At 37.4% G+C, this 15,990-nt stretch overlaps 1 protein-coding gene across 4 annotated transcripts in view; it reads right to left on the reverse strand.

The window, feature by feature from the left end:
- LOC131681615 (PRL-1 phosphatase) overlaps positions 1–15,990 on the reverse strand; it is a 199,398-nt gene that overhangs the window by 56,849 nt on the left and 126,559 nt on the right. For 2 of the 4 annotated variants that reach the window (XM_058962515.1, XM_058962513.1), the window contains exon 1: positions 8,254–9,219. The exons of 1 other annotated variant lie outside the window; for it this stretch is intronic. The gene's annotated coding sequence lies outside the window, so the exon portion shown is untranslated. Of the gene's footprint in view, positions 1–8,253; positions 9,221–15,990 lie in introns of those variants that run through there. One more of the 4 variants, XM_058962517.1, reaches the window with a different exon arrangement.

Here is a 15,990-nt window from a genome sequence, read left to right on the forward strand (position 1 = left end):
ATAATAATAGATTTGGTACAATTGCGATGCAAACACATGTTGCTGAAATACATTTTCGTTGAAATCATTAGACTGAAAAGTATAATTATAATCTAATCAAAAGAATGAGTGAAACAGCATCTGAAGTATTTCATTAAAATTGAGGAACATTTGATTCTGTAAAAATTAAACTGAAAGATGAGATTAACCTGAGAGATGAAATTTTGGCAAACAATGTGTTTGATTATCATCTTTTTGAAAATAACAAAACTATTATTGATTGTAATTGTTGTGCGGCGATGCTGTCAGTTTTACCACAGACACAAACAACTGGTATGCAGCTCATCTAACTGATTATCGGAAACAATCCAACATAGAAAGTAACATTATAGTTTGTTATGAATATGCATTATGTTAGATAAGACAAATTAGAGTTCCTCAAAAATAATTAAATTCATCTTTCAATGTGGTCTGAACTAATTCGCGGTGCTAAATCGGGTAAGTGTACCCTTAATCTCTATTAACTTTTCTTCGTAGGCTAAGCTTCAAAACGTTATCAGTGCACAATTACGCACGTGATGTAGCCGAATATAGGACACCTCTTTGAGATAAAGCTCCATTTTCACCTTAAATAACTGTTCCACCTCGTGCACTATAGGTCCAATACGAGTTTTTTCAAAACTTCAATTGTACATGTGTAAATACAAATAATTAAAAAAAAATGTAGTTGAAAATATTGGATTAATTCATCCTTTGACTTAGAAACAAATACTCTGCGGGAGATGAGAAAGTAGACTTTTTATTTTATTGGTGATATTGCTCATACCCAACAGCATTTCTCTGCCAAGTTCGGATCCTCAGCTTTTTCTCATCTATTGTAATAATATGAATAGCGTATATAGACAAGGCTTTTGTCTGTCACGTTACAAGTCTACGCATATTTCATACGATAACGTATTTGATTATTCGAAAAACGTAAAAAAAACAAATAGGAAGAACTTCTAATTCATTTCTTTTGCCAAATATCGGAAAGCAACGGGTGGTCTGAATTGGACTAGAGTTGGGGTAATTCGGACCTAATGATGATCCAAGACCTTCATTTAATGATATAGGTTATAATGATTAATCCCCCTTAAAGTGAGAAAATTACTATATTTTTTTCAAAGTATGAAAAACAAGATTCAGTCTTCAGAAATGTTCAACAACTTGTTTTTGTGAACATTTTTTATGAAGACCAAAAATCTCTATTTATAGTACACTTGAAGCTATTGATCGTTGTTTGTGAATGACACTTTCAATTTTTTTTCAATAAATCTGCTTTAATATCGTATATAAAGCTTCTCCATGTTCCAAAAAGTTGTTCGTCTTATCAAGATAATATCTTACCATGAAAAAATCGGGCAACCTGCTCTAGTTGCATTTAGAAATTCTACATCAACTTAACAGAGTTCACTTGTCTCTTGTTGCCTCCAGTAGATGATTTGGAAAAACTATTGTTTTTCAAAAAATGTCCAATATGTTCTAAAATACCCCAGATCAGAAAAAAATATGCGGTTATAAAAATAGTGCATTTTAACAATTGAATTCGTAGAATATATGAAATCAGTTGGGATGATAATTGAAAACATATTTGAAAAAAATATGTGTACGGGTCATCCAAATATAACGAGCTACAACTTCTTAAGCATTTAAAGAAGAGACTGCCTGTATTCAGCAAAGATATTTATAAAAGCAATCTCCACAACTTTTTCAAAGATGTTAGCTCATTTCTTTTACCTAAAAAAATAGTTCAAAAATCTCACTTATATGAGAATGAACACAAAAATCCTAGCAGCAACTGACAAACCTTGCCATTTTTGATAAGTATTCCGAAAACACTATTGACGCAAACTCAGCCGTTTTGACGTTTACGAAAAATCACCATTTGTCAAAAATTGACAAATTACTTTAAAATACAGGAGATAAGTCATTGTTGTAATACAGATAGTTGTCTATTTTGATAATTCAAACCCCTTTAACGGAACATACCGAACTTGTTAGATTGATATTTAGTAAGTTATATTAATATATTGGCTGTAAAGGAATCATCCACAAACAGCCAGTAACAATGTTGAAGCTATTAAAGATGAAGACTTTGTGTCTTCAACAAAGTTGTTGGCATACGCTTGCTCTACAACTTTGCCGAAGGCATAATTTTAATATATGAAGTTGCAATAAAATTGGAAAATATAATGTCCACAAATTCCTCCATAGACGTCATTAACCCAAATTTAATGATGTAGGCGTATTTAACAGATCGCACGATTTTGGCAGAAAAACACTGTGTTTTGTTTCACTTTTATGCAGAAACGTTTATGCACAATACGATAAAAGATAAGAAACAGTCACGTTAGAAAAAATGTGCGCAATTGATGTGGCTTCTTGACGAAAACAAGTATTTGTAAATCGTTTGCTAATTCTGTAACTGCTAAACACTTACTAGGTCCGAATTGGTACAGCTTCCCCTACAAATACTACAATCCGAATCTTGTATGATTTACGAAAACCTTGACCAAGTTCCTGAAATGATGAGTCATAAACCTCGTATTCATGAATCATAAACATACATATAGTTGGGTTACTGTGGGTGTTCTCTGGCCATGTATAGTTTTGATATGATTCTCGTTGATAATTTGTAGATACACTAGCTTGTATAAACTATATCAACTAAAAGAGTGGATAATTAAACGATGTTTGTGATTAGAGGAGTTTAGTTGCAATCTTCGTAATGTCTCATCACATTATCGTGAGATTGTATTCAGTTCACTATCGGATTTTCTGGCAGGATAGCGCAATTTATGTTCATGATTTCAGTATTTTCATGATTTCGTAATGGTACTTATGATTTCAGGATCTTAATCACATTTTTTTGTAATTTCTATTCACGTTATCGTGATACTTTAGTCATGAGTTGAGTAATTTATGGTCATGAATTCAGAATCTTGGTCACGATTTTTGAGGTTATAGACACAAGAATTGTTATTTAAGTTCATGGTTTCGGGATCTTCACACGATTTTCGTAATTTATATGCACGTTATCGTGATATTTTTTTCTTGAGCTTATTTGACACGTGGAGTGATGCTTTTCAAATTTGACACGTGGAGTGATGTGATCTATGTTCGTTTCAGCAGTTTTATCATGACATTCGTAATCTCTCTTCACTTTATCGTGATGTGCTATTTTTGGTTACTATAGGATGTTTTACTCGGATTACCGTGACAATATGAACTGGGTCATTAAAGTGGGACTGATTCGACGAATCTTGTTCTGTGAACTATATCACGAATACGATTTGTGGCTCTATAACGTATTTTGATGCTCAGCACCGTTTTCGTTTTCTGTCTAGACATCACACTAAACCTTATCAAATGAATAACGACGTTGGAAGTCCTAATAGTTTATTTTTATATCTGCTGCTCGTGTCTATTATTGCTCGCTAGCATCTGGGCGCACACCACCCGTCATAAGATTGGAATCGCCTTAATAATTGCAACACCCATCACATAGGAAAGGGTGAATTCAAGATGCTGTCTCTCAAACCCTCATTATCTACATCTTTACTCTCTTCAACAAAGTTATTCTTTAGGCCTATGTGGTTTGACAGGTGATCATTTTAATTTGGAATTCAGTCGCTACGTGGAGCTAGCGTACCTGTGAATTTGTGCACTTCAACTTGTTTCTTCTCATTTTCCTAACGTCCTAGAAGATCCGTGTCTTTGGAAAAATCGTTCAAAAGGTCATGCCCATGCACATAATAATCATGTTAACTCGGAACTCTGCCAACACGTGGCGCTAATGTATATGTGAAATAATAATACATTATTGGACATATTTTATCTGGTGATCTTCATTTCCTACAACATTCGCGCTCTCAGCGAACTTGTATTAAAGGACAAGACCTTGTGGATATTATCGGTTTGATTCGGAACTCTCTAACTACGTGGCACTAGTGTACATACGTATGATTTAATTAATTTTGGATTATTAATTGATACCGACAGCCTAGACAATCGGCATCTTCAGCGAAGTCAATTATAAAACTATAAGTTCGTGTGGCTAGCAAGCTGTTTGATATGGAATTCTACTACAGTGTGTGCATCGGAATTCATTAATTTTTTAACTTGACTTTGACCACTCGACCAGCTTGAATATTCGCGTCTTCAGTAAAGTTGTGTAGAAAACAAATACTATGATGATGATGGTGATGTGTTTGGTTCGAAACTCTGTCATTACGTAGCACTACTATACATATTAGGTTGTGGATTTTTAACTTGTTAAATTTCGACTGTCTTCAACAAAGTTGTTTATCAGGTCATGACATGCGAAAGATAAGCCTTTAAGAGTTTCTTCATTTATATCGCTGGGACATTATTTTATGCATCACCAAAAAGGTTATTTTGTTTATTTTGATTATAGAGGTTTTAACCTACGGGTCATTTGCCTCTTTGTCGGGTTAGAGAAGTCTCTTTAGAAAAATCTCTAACCTTATGTGCGGGGTTTGGAATTGAACTCAGGTGAGCTGCGTACAAGGCAATCGATTTACCAACTACGATATCTACACCCCCCCCCCCCCTCACGAAAAGTTTATGATTGAGTGTTTGCCTTTTTATCACTTTAAAATCCAATGCATCCTTAAGAAACTAGCCGGTATTTATATAGGGTAATTGAGCTGGACAGATCATATTGACCAGAATTACCTGTTGCTCTAGATCATTTACATGACTATTGATAGGAGTGATTTTTGAAATAGTGGATATTAGTAGTTCAAAAGTTCATTATTTCAGTCATGAATGCTAGCGCCATATGGTGGCAGAGTTTAGAATCCGCACGGCATTTGTCTCGTTATAAATCTATCTGAAGAAATAGTCAGAATCATTTGATCGAAAAAGTTTAAAATTCATTATTACACATGTACCCTAGCACCATATGGTAACAGCATACCGAACTAAAATGATTATCATCCACACGGCCATTTTCTTCTGAACAACTTTATTGATTAAGTGTAATAGGTGTGCCGTTCGGAAAACAAGATAAAGCAAGCTAAAATATTAAACTTTGCATGCATACTAGCACCACGTAGTAACAAAATTATGATTCGAAATGTTCATCTCCCGAACCCTCTTGGCCTTTAGAACAACTTTGCTGAAGAGAGTTGCTTTGGAGATAAGCAGGGTTTCGAGATATAGCATCCTGAATTTATCCTTTTAATGTGATGCTAAACTGTTTGAGGTGTTACACTATTCAATATGGGTGTTGCAATACAAGGGATTCCAAACTTTTGACGGGTTGTGTAATTATATGATAAGTGTGAGAAATAAAGATGATTTCACAATTTGTGATTGTGAAATAGTTATCGTGAAAATTTCATGAATATTTGCATAATATTGAAAATGATTAGGGATATCTTCTAAAGATCACAAGCATGAAAGGTGATGAATCATGTACTAGGAATCCCAAACTAGTTCACGAACCCATGAATTCATGGTTTTGTTAACTATTTCATAAGCACGAATGGTAAGTCGTGACTGTTATACTAGGAATCATGAACAAGTTCACCAATACACGTCTAATAGTTTATGATTTTGTGAACTATTTTACGAGCATGCATGGTCAGCCGTGACTATTATACTAGGAAACATGAACCAATTCACGAATACACGACTATTTCATGATTTTGTGGACTATTTCACGAGCACGAGTGGCAAGTCGTGACTATTATACTAAAAATTATGAACTAGTTCCCAAATACATTTACATTATATTTTATGATTTTGTGAACTACTTTACAAACACGTATGGGCAGTCGTGGCTATTATACTAGGAATCATGAAACAGTTTACGAATGCATGAATAATATGAATAATGATTTTGTGAACTATTTAACGAACACTATTATATTAGAAATCATCTACCAATTTACGAGTACATGAATATTTTATGATTTTGATATTTCACAAACACGGATGTTGAATCGTGACCAATATATTAGGAAACGTGACTTTTTGAAAGGATTTATAAACGAAATTCAGAGCTTCGTGAAATAATTCACGATAAAATGTTAGATGTTGTTTATTATGGAGGATTTAACCCCAAGGGTCATTCTTCTCCAAAAAAATATCCAGAGTGTTATATAGGGGAACCCGGAGCTATTACGACAGACATTTCTCAGAAAATAGTAAGACTCTGACTATCGTACATATTCATGGAACCGCTATTCTGAAACATTAATCTTGAGAGCTGAATTTGATTCTTTGTTCTTTGTAGAAAGGAGATATAACGTGTTTCATTTTTTTTGCCATCCTCAAAACATTAAATCATTATGATGGTAAAACCGTGATTAAAGCAATAAAAAAGTGAACAAAATAATAATTAAGTGTTTTGAAAAGCTTGAGGCTTCTATGTAATGGAATGATTTTTGTTTGGGTGAACACACAGATATTTTCGAGACGCTCACCACTCACCACTTGAGCGTACGGGGCTATTCAGACCCCCTATTCCGTCAACCAACGTTCAGCGGCTTGCGGCTGCGCACGCCACATCAAAGAAAATACATGGGCCGCCAATCGATATCTGTGACTTACCAGAATAAGTTTTTGTAAAGCAATTTTTTTTTGCTTCTTAAGAAGTGTCTCTTATAAATATTTCATAGGTAAAGATAATTCCATTGCAAAAAAATTAAATAAAAATGACGGCCTGAATTGCCCGGTAGGGTGGTCCGAATTACCCCTACATTATAAAAGTATGGAAAAATGTAGAGGTTTGCAAATCGTCGCCTAGCGCTGCCATTGAGTGGTGTAAATGAACATTTTTATGGCACCAAAATGTAGCTGAGGTTTCAAACTAACAATTGGGACCTTTGACCGGTAAATTTTGTATCACCTATCCACCTAAAAGGGCGATTTGTTTAAGTAGGTCCGAATAGCCCCGGGTTCCCCTAATCATAAATTCTAATTCACAACTACGAAAAATTAAATTAATAAAACACTTGTCTATTATTGCTTTTATGAATGATGTTCATACAGTTGTGAACTAGTTCACGTACAGAAAATCGGTTTGGTAAAGACATAGCGAAAACCGTGACTTATGTTAACAAAACAAGAACAAATATATCACTAATAAAATCGTTATGCGGCTGTTGCTGATTGAACATAATTATAAAGCACAGTATTTTTGTTCATGGTCCTTTTTTTGAAACGTTAAATGGTGATTGTTCCAGAATTCATGGCACTTTATTCATGATCTTAAAAACAATTTTTCCGGGTACTGGACTGTATTTGCTTCTGTCATCCGCTGTATTCAAAAATAAAATAGAACACCGACTTCTTTCGTATAAAATAATGATAATGAAATTTCTTATCAGCTCACAATTTCGACTTTTCAAATGTGTGGAAATTCCCACACGGCAGTGTCCGGTGTGTGATTCATTATCACTATGCATGTTTCACTGACTCAACATTTTCATCTTTATCTTTGGTAAATATCTCATTTAACGATTATGTATCCCCCAAAGAGTGTAGTCAAGTTAAGCGGTTTTCAACCAAGGTTGAATTTACCCTCTCAAGTAAATTTGGCCGTCCTAGGAATTGTATAAATATGAATACAGAGAAGATCCGTTTTATCAACCCCATGGTGTATTCTTTTAGGCTGACGAAATGGAAACATTGACAAAATCGGGACATATTTTTTCGTTTATTTTTAATAAACAGAAACTGTCAAAATATTTTGCTTTAAGTCCTTGATGTAGTATCATATCATAACCCTTTATTTAATATAAATTTTCAGTGCACAATTTTAAAACATATATTTTCTTTTTTTTTGCATTTTTAAGATAAGGAAAATATGCACAAGAACGGATTTTGTCGAACTTAGTTTGGTTCTTCTGCTAGACCCCATCAAACATATTTTCATATATTTTCATTATATATGAGCAGTCGAACATGTCCGTAAAATATAAACATTAGTCAATCAATACTGTTTTAAATAGAAGATCGATTTCTTTCGAAACTATCCCCGGATCTAATCTCTTCGTCGATTCCGATTTATTACGCACATAAACAAACTGTTCCCAACCTCAGTATAATGAAATCAATAATCTTCCTATCTTATAAGTGAATCGCGCTCAGTACATCTGTTTGTAAACAAAAACGTCCAATCAATGATACGACTGACGCAACAACTCAATGTATGACGAAATTGATTATAATTTAGAAAGCATATCCACACCAATTTCCCACCTTTCTCTCGACCAAACGGCAAAAGTATTCCCTTCACGATGACCTACTTCCGCAACACACTGGACAAATTTTCCACCAACGTTTCCTTCCGTGTACTCCGCTTACAATGCAACACTTTTTTTTTCTCGCGCAATAATGGCTTCCGTTTAAACAATCACTTCCAGTAAGAAACAGCGCACTCTTAGTTCTTCAACGTGCATTAAAAACAACTTTTTTCTTGTCACAATAAAAAATTGCAAACAATTTGTCTCTCACAGTTTTCACTCGCTCATGTTACACTCTCCTTGAAGAATGCACTCGATTGCAGCCGTCGCTGAAGCTGCCGCTGCAGTAGATGCTGCTGATGGTTGAGTTTGTTTGCAGTTGGAAATTTGACCACGGTTTCGCAAACGACAGCGTTGTAGTTGACTTTGGGGGGACCTTGCCGTCCCGTACAGTCAGTCATGTAAACCAGAGTGAGTGGTAGTTTGCACAAATCCGCCGCACGCTCGAAAACCAGATGTGTGCTAGCTAGCTAGCTTGCGAGTCGTCCCCACTTCCAAGGGCGACGATGATCAACTTTCTATACTTATTTCCCAGAGATTAGCCGCCGGGGGGAAACCGAAACTATATATCCGCCTTACCACTTGTTAATTGGAAAACTTTCTTATCACCACTTTCACACCCAACCAGTAGATTTCAGTTTGAACTTAGTTCTCTGATGGGACATATTTTTCGCCAGCAGTGCCTTGACTGGGAACCGAATCCGCGTTTACTGGAGTCACTGCAATGTACACTTGACCAGCGATTGGCTAATGAACTAACACACCCGTGAGCTGGTAGCGATAACCTGTTGCACAAGTCAAGCTAAATACAAACTTTTTCTATTAAATTTCCGCATAAAATTTGCCTTCCGTCACGAATCACACATACGGTTAGGGCAGCTCTAAACTAGACACACTTGTATGCTGAAGCGAAAATTTAGTACTGAACTGACGAACTGTTTCCGAGGAACACTCTGCTGTTAGCATCGTCTGGCACCAGCCACCATCCGTCCCCATCCTCATCCCCTTCGAGATCATGAGAAGAAACAATTTTCTTTCTCTCTTTTTCTCTCGGTTCGTCGACGTCATCAGTACAGAAGTTAACTAAGCCACTAGCAACCGGATCTCATTTCCTATTCGAATCGGTTTGCTTGGGCTAAAACCTAACACACTAACAAGGTGGGCGACGTCACGCTCTGAGTATCGCCTACTGTATACAGTAGCAACAACAACACAAACAGCAACAGCCAACAGTGGTGTTCGCTGGTGTGAACGGTTGGTTGAGTTGAGCGGCTCAAGTGTGCTTCAAAATACGGTTGTCTGTTAAAACGAACGGTACAGAACGGAAGAAGCGGAATGGGTTGGACTTTGGTTGCGGTGGCAGACATGACGTAGGTCTGGACTGGTTCTCCGGTTGCGGGTTAGGGCGGTTATTCTTAATTTAACTTTGGATTTTGTGTTGTATTGATTGAACCGGTACGTGAAATAAATTATAATTTTAAAATCGGCATTTGTATTATCCGAACATGTACATTAACCAATTAACTACGGCCAAAAGTTCTAGCAAATGAGCATCAAACCAATCAATATTCGGATAATTCATCGAAAAAAAAGGTTATGAGCAAACGGAGAGAAACCCCTAAAACCTAAAAGCAAACTAAATGACAGCATGAAGTCTTTCGACCATTGTCTAAAGAACAAAGGAACGTTTGCTTCTATTCTTGCCGCGATGAATAAGGTGAACGAAAACGTTCCCACTACAATGATGAACTTGAAATGTTATCGTATTAGCTACTTGCTCCTTGGTCTTCCTCACCACCCGCTTCGTCGTGACTGAATAAGTTTCGATAGGACGTAGTTTAGGATAGTTTAGTGAATTCAAGTCGTTTTTTCAAAGGTTGCCCTACTGGATCTGTAGAGCTAGGGTCTCGAAAGGACTCACCGTTAGAATCACTCACTACAATTGACGGGTAATGCTACCCACTAAACATTGCTTAAGTTCGATTGCAGTGGGCCGTGCTTCTGAATGTGATATTTATTGTACGGTTCAGACATGTGCGAGCGTAGGGACTTCACAATCGCGTGTATTATCGCGAAGGGCTCAAGCATTCGTACGTTAACGTGTTCGATCGCGTGGGCACTTATATGTCGTATGTGCTAGCGTGTATATAACTTCGCGTGTATAAATTCGATTTTATTTGCATTCGCATATTGGCGTGTATTCTTGGATAATCGCGCGCAGACCGTGAATCTGATACTTAATTTTTGGTGTACTGCTCAGATTCTCGAGAGAGAGAGAGAGAGAGAGAGAGAGAGAAAGAGAGAGAGAGAAAGAGAGAGAGAGAGAGAAAGAGAGAGAGAGAGAGAGAGTAAGTTCTTCCATATCACTAGAGTTCCCGGCCATGTAACCAAGGTGTTTTCATGTTTGCGAGATCACGAGCTTTGGTATGCGTGGATGATCGCGAATGTCTCAAGCGTTTTTATGTTAACGTGCTGAATGCTAGAACAATTTGATTTCCCATATCAGTAAAGTTCCGGTTCAAGTCACTGCGAAACGTAGTGTCTAGTGAATATTAGCATCATTTTTCGATTTGTCCTTCTGAAGGCATGGACCTATGCTACTAGGGCCGAGGGTAAGAAACTCTTGGATGTGACCGATTTGATTATGCGCAAAATCGTTTCAAAAGACGATCTTTTCGTGTGATGCAGTGTGATTCCATACACCCTTTAGACAAGTGTTGAATTATCTAGTTAGGTGCGATGGTTTTTTACGTCTCTGATCAAATGAGTCGCAGAACCACAAGAAAGCATAGAGCTGGGACCTAATAAAATACCAGCAGATATTCTGAAAAAATATCCATTCAGTTACTTGTACCACTTGAGCTGCAGCTACTATGGACAAGTGTTTTCCGCTATTCTAGAATCTTTCTGATCGAACATAATCGATTTGCGAGCCTCTGCCATGTACGTACAGTGCCAGCCATTAAAACACCTGAGATTGTTTATTTTGTTGTTTGAACACGTAAGAAGATAGATGATAATTACAGTGACAAGGTGTAATGGCACGCCAATGAATATTTTCTCGCGAAAAACAAAGATCCCCTTAGGGTTACCAATCCGGTGGCAAAAAAAATCATTCGCTCAACAGAAAACTGTCGCTCTGTAAGGTAGTCGTAAACTTCATTTCCTTGCTCGACAAAAAACACTTCAATTTGCTGTACAATAACAAACTTGCACAGGTACCAACTCTGCATACTGTAAACTAATTATCCATCGAAAGTCACGTGGCCTCGGGATACTTTTACAGCTGAATAATATGTCGAAGTTTACAGTTTTGCTGCTACGTGAGTACACAGTACACGACAGACAGTGTGATCACGAACGAAGCACGCGTAATTAGCCATCTCTCGTATATGCAAATAAGCGCCAACCGTGGGTGTAGGACTTATCGACGGAATGCGAATGCAGAAGTATTCTCAGTACATACTCGCCAGCAGAGTGAGTAACAGGGACAGAGGGATTTTTAGCTCACTTGCTCATAATAAATCAGTCACCCACATCGTCATGTGACAATTCAGTTGAGTAGGGGAAACTTGATCAGGGTTTCAGTTAAATTTACGTAAATTTGATAAAAGGATTTTTTATGCAAAAAGTCTAGTGCATATTTTTGAATTTTCTTAGAATCTTTTCCGAAGAATATGTAGATTGCTAAATCTTTATAATTTTAGAGTTGGTGAACTGCTTCTGAATGGAGCGATTCGTAATATTTGGTGATCGGAAATGTCAGCAAAACTCCACAGTTTACAGGAAATTAGGAGGTTTGGTATGCTTAAAAATCAAAATTTACAGCAAATCGATAATGCTGAGAGGAAATGTGACCAAAGTACACGTATTTACATTCTCTCTTCGATTTACTGCTAATAATAGGGTTTCTTACATTTACCGTTTGTTGAAGTCGACGAAAGTTGCACCGCTTAGCAGTTATTGAATTCAAAGTGGCCTAGATCTCGAAAAATGCCTTCTGATGCAATGAGACGAAGTTTGAGCATTAAATTTAACTTTGAAGCGTTTCTCGAATTTTTTTAAATAAAATGGCCGAGTACCGGTACTTTACCGGTACTACCGGTACTGGGGGCTTCAGTACCGCAGTACCGGTTCTCGCCAAAATAGGTCGGTACTGCGAACCCTAGAATGTGGGATCGATTTGTTTTGAAACAGAAACTTTTAGCGTCTTGATTTTTTCGTTCGACTGATTTTATGATTTATTTCTTTTAACCCCTTAATGCCAATGTCGTTTATAAACAACGACGTTTTTGAAGAGTTATAAATTTTAAATTCAACTATATTTGCTCATAAAACAAGTTACGGCTAACATCTTTGATTTAAGTACTAACAATATCAGTATTATCCGTAGAACGTAAATTTTTGAAATTAGTCTGGTTGAGTTTCAATGAAGCTGAACTGCCCGGAACAGATTGTTTACGTGGAAAATAAAATTTTGATATGTATTCGTTGCCATAAAATATTATTTAAAACTGATAAAACCTATTATTTTAGACTATTTTGTAGTACCTTTTCCATGCAAATGGACTACAACAAAGGATGCAGTAGAATTGTATTGAGAATCGGAGAGTAAAAGCTATGCAGCTTCTAACACTGCGAGAGAATGTACCTTTATCAAAACCGTATTTTCGTATGTCAACGTACCCCAACGTTTCTAAGGCAAAATAGTGCTCCAGATAAAAGGGGTTTACTAAAAAGTTCTGTGTGCTGGAATTTTGCTTTTTTGAATTGTTATATTATTTTTATTGTTCGTTGGTCAGTTAGTCAAGCCATCTCAAAATAAGTTCTCGCGTTCAACGTCACATATAACATTTTTCAGAAATAACTACTTCATTATTTCAATTAATACAAATTGTAACAAATAACGTAATATGTGAGTACCGTCAAACCTTTGGTGACTACAGTAAGAAATCCTTATAAAATTAGGTAAAAATCAGCAAATAATTTTATTATTTACAGGATTAATTCACGAAGATTAGATTTTTTATGCAAACCATAAAAAGTTACATTACTTTGACTGCTGCCTTTTACGCTTTTTGATGGTTCATTATATAATACAACATAGACGTAATGCCTGCGTGTTTTTGAAATATATTTGTTCTTTCCCTCCATAGTAAACAACATCTAAACATCTTTTCAAAGCTTTCTATTTTTTACTCCAAAATATACAGTTCAATTGACAACGGAGGCTAGAGCGAACCCATTTCAAACACTATGAAAGCATTGTGCAGTGGGGGTGAATTAGGACCATGAGTATGGGACTATTGTAGATTTTTCTTTTGCTCGGGTATCATGCGTGCGTATCATTTGTTTTTTTTTATTCGGTTTTCACAACGGACAATCATTTTAGTATTTACGGTGAAGAACTCTTTTTACCTATAATGAAAGCACATCCCAATTTATAACAAATCAATTAAATACACTGTTCAAGTATTTGAACCTTAGTTCTTGGTCAAATCTCCCCTAAGTGCTAGGAATTCACACTACTGAAAAGAGGTTTGATATTTTCCAACCCAGCTCTAGATCATCGGCAGAGAACAGCTGCTTGGTTTCAAATTTTCCTCTCTTGCTTTTTCTTTGCGCCAGTCATAGCAAGGGCAAACTTTGCTAGGCAGATCAATCGATGCTTTGATTGTGAAAATTTCGTGCACATTGCAAACAATAGAAAAAGAAGGCGTTGCGAGACAACCTACGGTTGTTCTATCACATATTTTTATGTTTACTTTGCGAAAAATCTTCGTTACAAACTGTTGAAAATCACGGACAAAAGCTGTATTTTCCTGACTTTAAAGGGATGTAATCCATTAATTGTACCAAGTCATGGCACATGGTAGCTGGTAGTCCAAATGATTTTGGCTTCGAACGCGAAATAGACGGTACGGACTTGTTGACAAATTAATATAGCTTGTCATACGTCTCCCAACCTTTGAACGGAACGGATCGTTATATTTCACAGTGGTGTTCGTTGTGTAAATTTCAGTGATTGAAGGTCGTTAGCTGCCATTCTGCTGGTGCCGGCAGTAAATCCAGTACATTGTTTTCGCTGGTGCGGAACAATCGACGTTGTTTGCAGATAAGTTTTGCTTTATTTTTTTTTCCTCGTTTGCTTTCTTTCCTTTTCCCTACTTTTACTCTACCTTGTAATCAAATAATAAGACACATTCCCGTTTATATAACGCTCTGCCCTCGTGCTTAAATGGCCGAGGGCGAAATACCATCTGATGTAATCATGGAAGTCCCTGATCCCCCTAATACTCGCATTGCTCCCCGTATAAAGCAGTACCCAGAAGGTTCCTCTGGGCCATGGGTGGTATATTTTCGGACCGGAGAGAAACCGGTTAATATATTAAAACTTTCTCGAGATCTGACTGCTAATTACCCGGCCGTAACTCAGATAACACGTGTTCGGGCAAACAAGATACGTGTTCTGGTGAGTGATCTCGGCCAGGCAAACGCGATTGCTTGCTGTGAGCGCTTTACGCGGGAATTTAAAGCGTACGTGCCTTGTGTGGCCTGTGAAATCGATGGGGTAGTGTCCGAACCGGGCCTGAAATGCGAAGAACTGTTGGAGCACGGGGTTGGCTGCTTTAAGGACCCCTCACTTGAACAGATTAAGATCTTGGAATGCAAACAATTGTATACTGCAAACACCGAGGGAGGTAAGACTACCTACTCTCTATCAGGCTCGATTCGGGTGACATTCGCCGGGTCCTCTCTTCCCAACTACATCCTCCTTGACAAGGTTCGCCTACCAGTTCGCCTGTTCGTACCGCGGGTCATGAACTGCAGCAATTGCAAGCAGTTGGGCCACACAGCCACATATTGTGGAAATAAGAAACGATGCGGCAAATGCGAAGGAGAGCATGAGGATGACTCTTGCGACAAAGAAACTGAAAAGTGTATTTGCTGCGGGGTCCCTTCACATGCTCTTAAATCATGTCCTGCGTACAAGCAGCGCGGGGATGAAATTAGGCGCTCCCTTAAGGAACGCTCAAGGCGTTCTTATGCAGAAATGCTAAAGAATGCTTCGCCATCTGTCCTGTCCGAAAATCCCTATGCTGGTTTGGCTAACGTTGAGCAAGAATCTGACGACCCACGAGAGGGAACATCTTTGGTTAACCCAGGGGAATCCAGGAAGAGGAGAAATCCAGCCTCCCCTACATTGCCTCGTAAGGGTGCCAAAGTGTCGTCCACTCAGAGTGCGCCATCTACAACCAATAAATCCAACGGAAGTGATGCACAAAAGCCGAAGCAATTTGCTCCAGGACTTGGAAATATTAATTCTAACAAGGAGTACCCACCACTTCCAGGGACATCCAAAACCCCAAGTGTCCCCTTTTTTCAAACAGATACTCAGTCCAGTAGCGGACTAATGAAATTTTCTGACATAGTGGACTTAATTTTCACAGCTTTCAATGTTACTGATCCTCTTAAAAGCCTTCTGATACGTTTTCTCCCTATAGTGCAAACATTTTTGAAGCAGTTGACTACTAAATGGCCCCTCCTTGCAGCGATCGTATCCTTCGATGGCTAAGTCATCGAACGAGGTCGCCGATTGGATCACTGTTCTACAGTGGAACAGCAGAAGTATCCTCCCGAAAATCGATTCCTTTAAATTTTTACTAAATAGTTTAAAATGTGATGCTTTCGC

This window comes from Topomyia yanbarensis, chromosome 2 (assembly GCF_030247195.1).
Source record: "Topomyia yanbarensis strain Yona2022 chromosome 2, ASM3024719v1, whole genome shotgun sequence".
Classification (NCBI taxonomy): domain Eukaryota; kingdom Metazoa; phylum Arthropoda; class Insecta; order Diptera; family Culicidae; genus Topomyia; species Topomyia yanbarensis.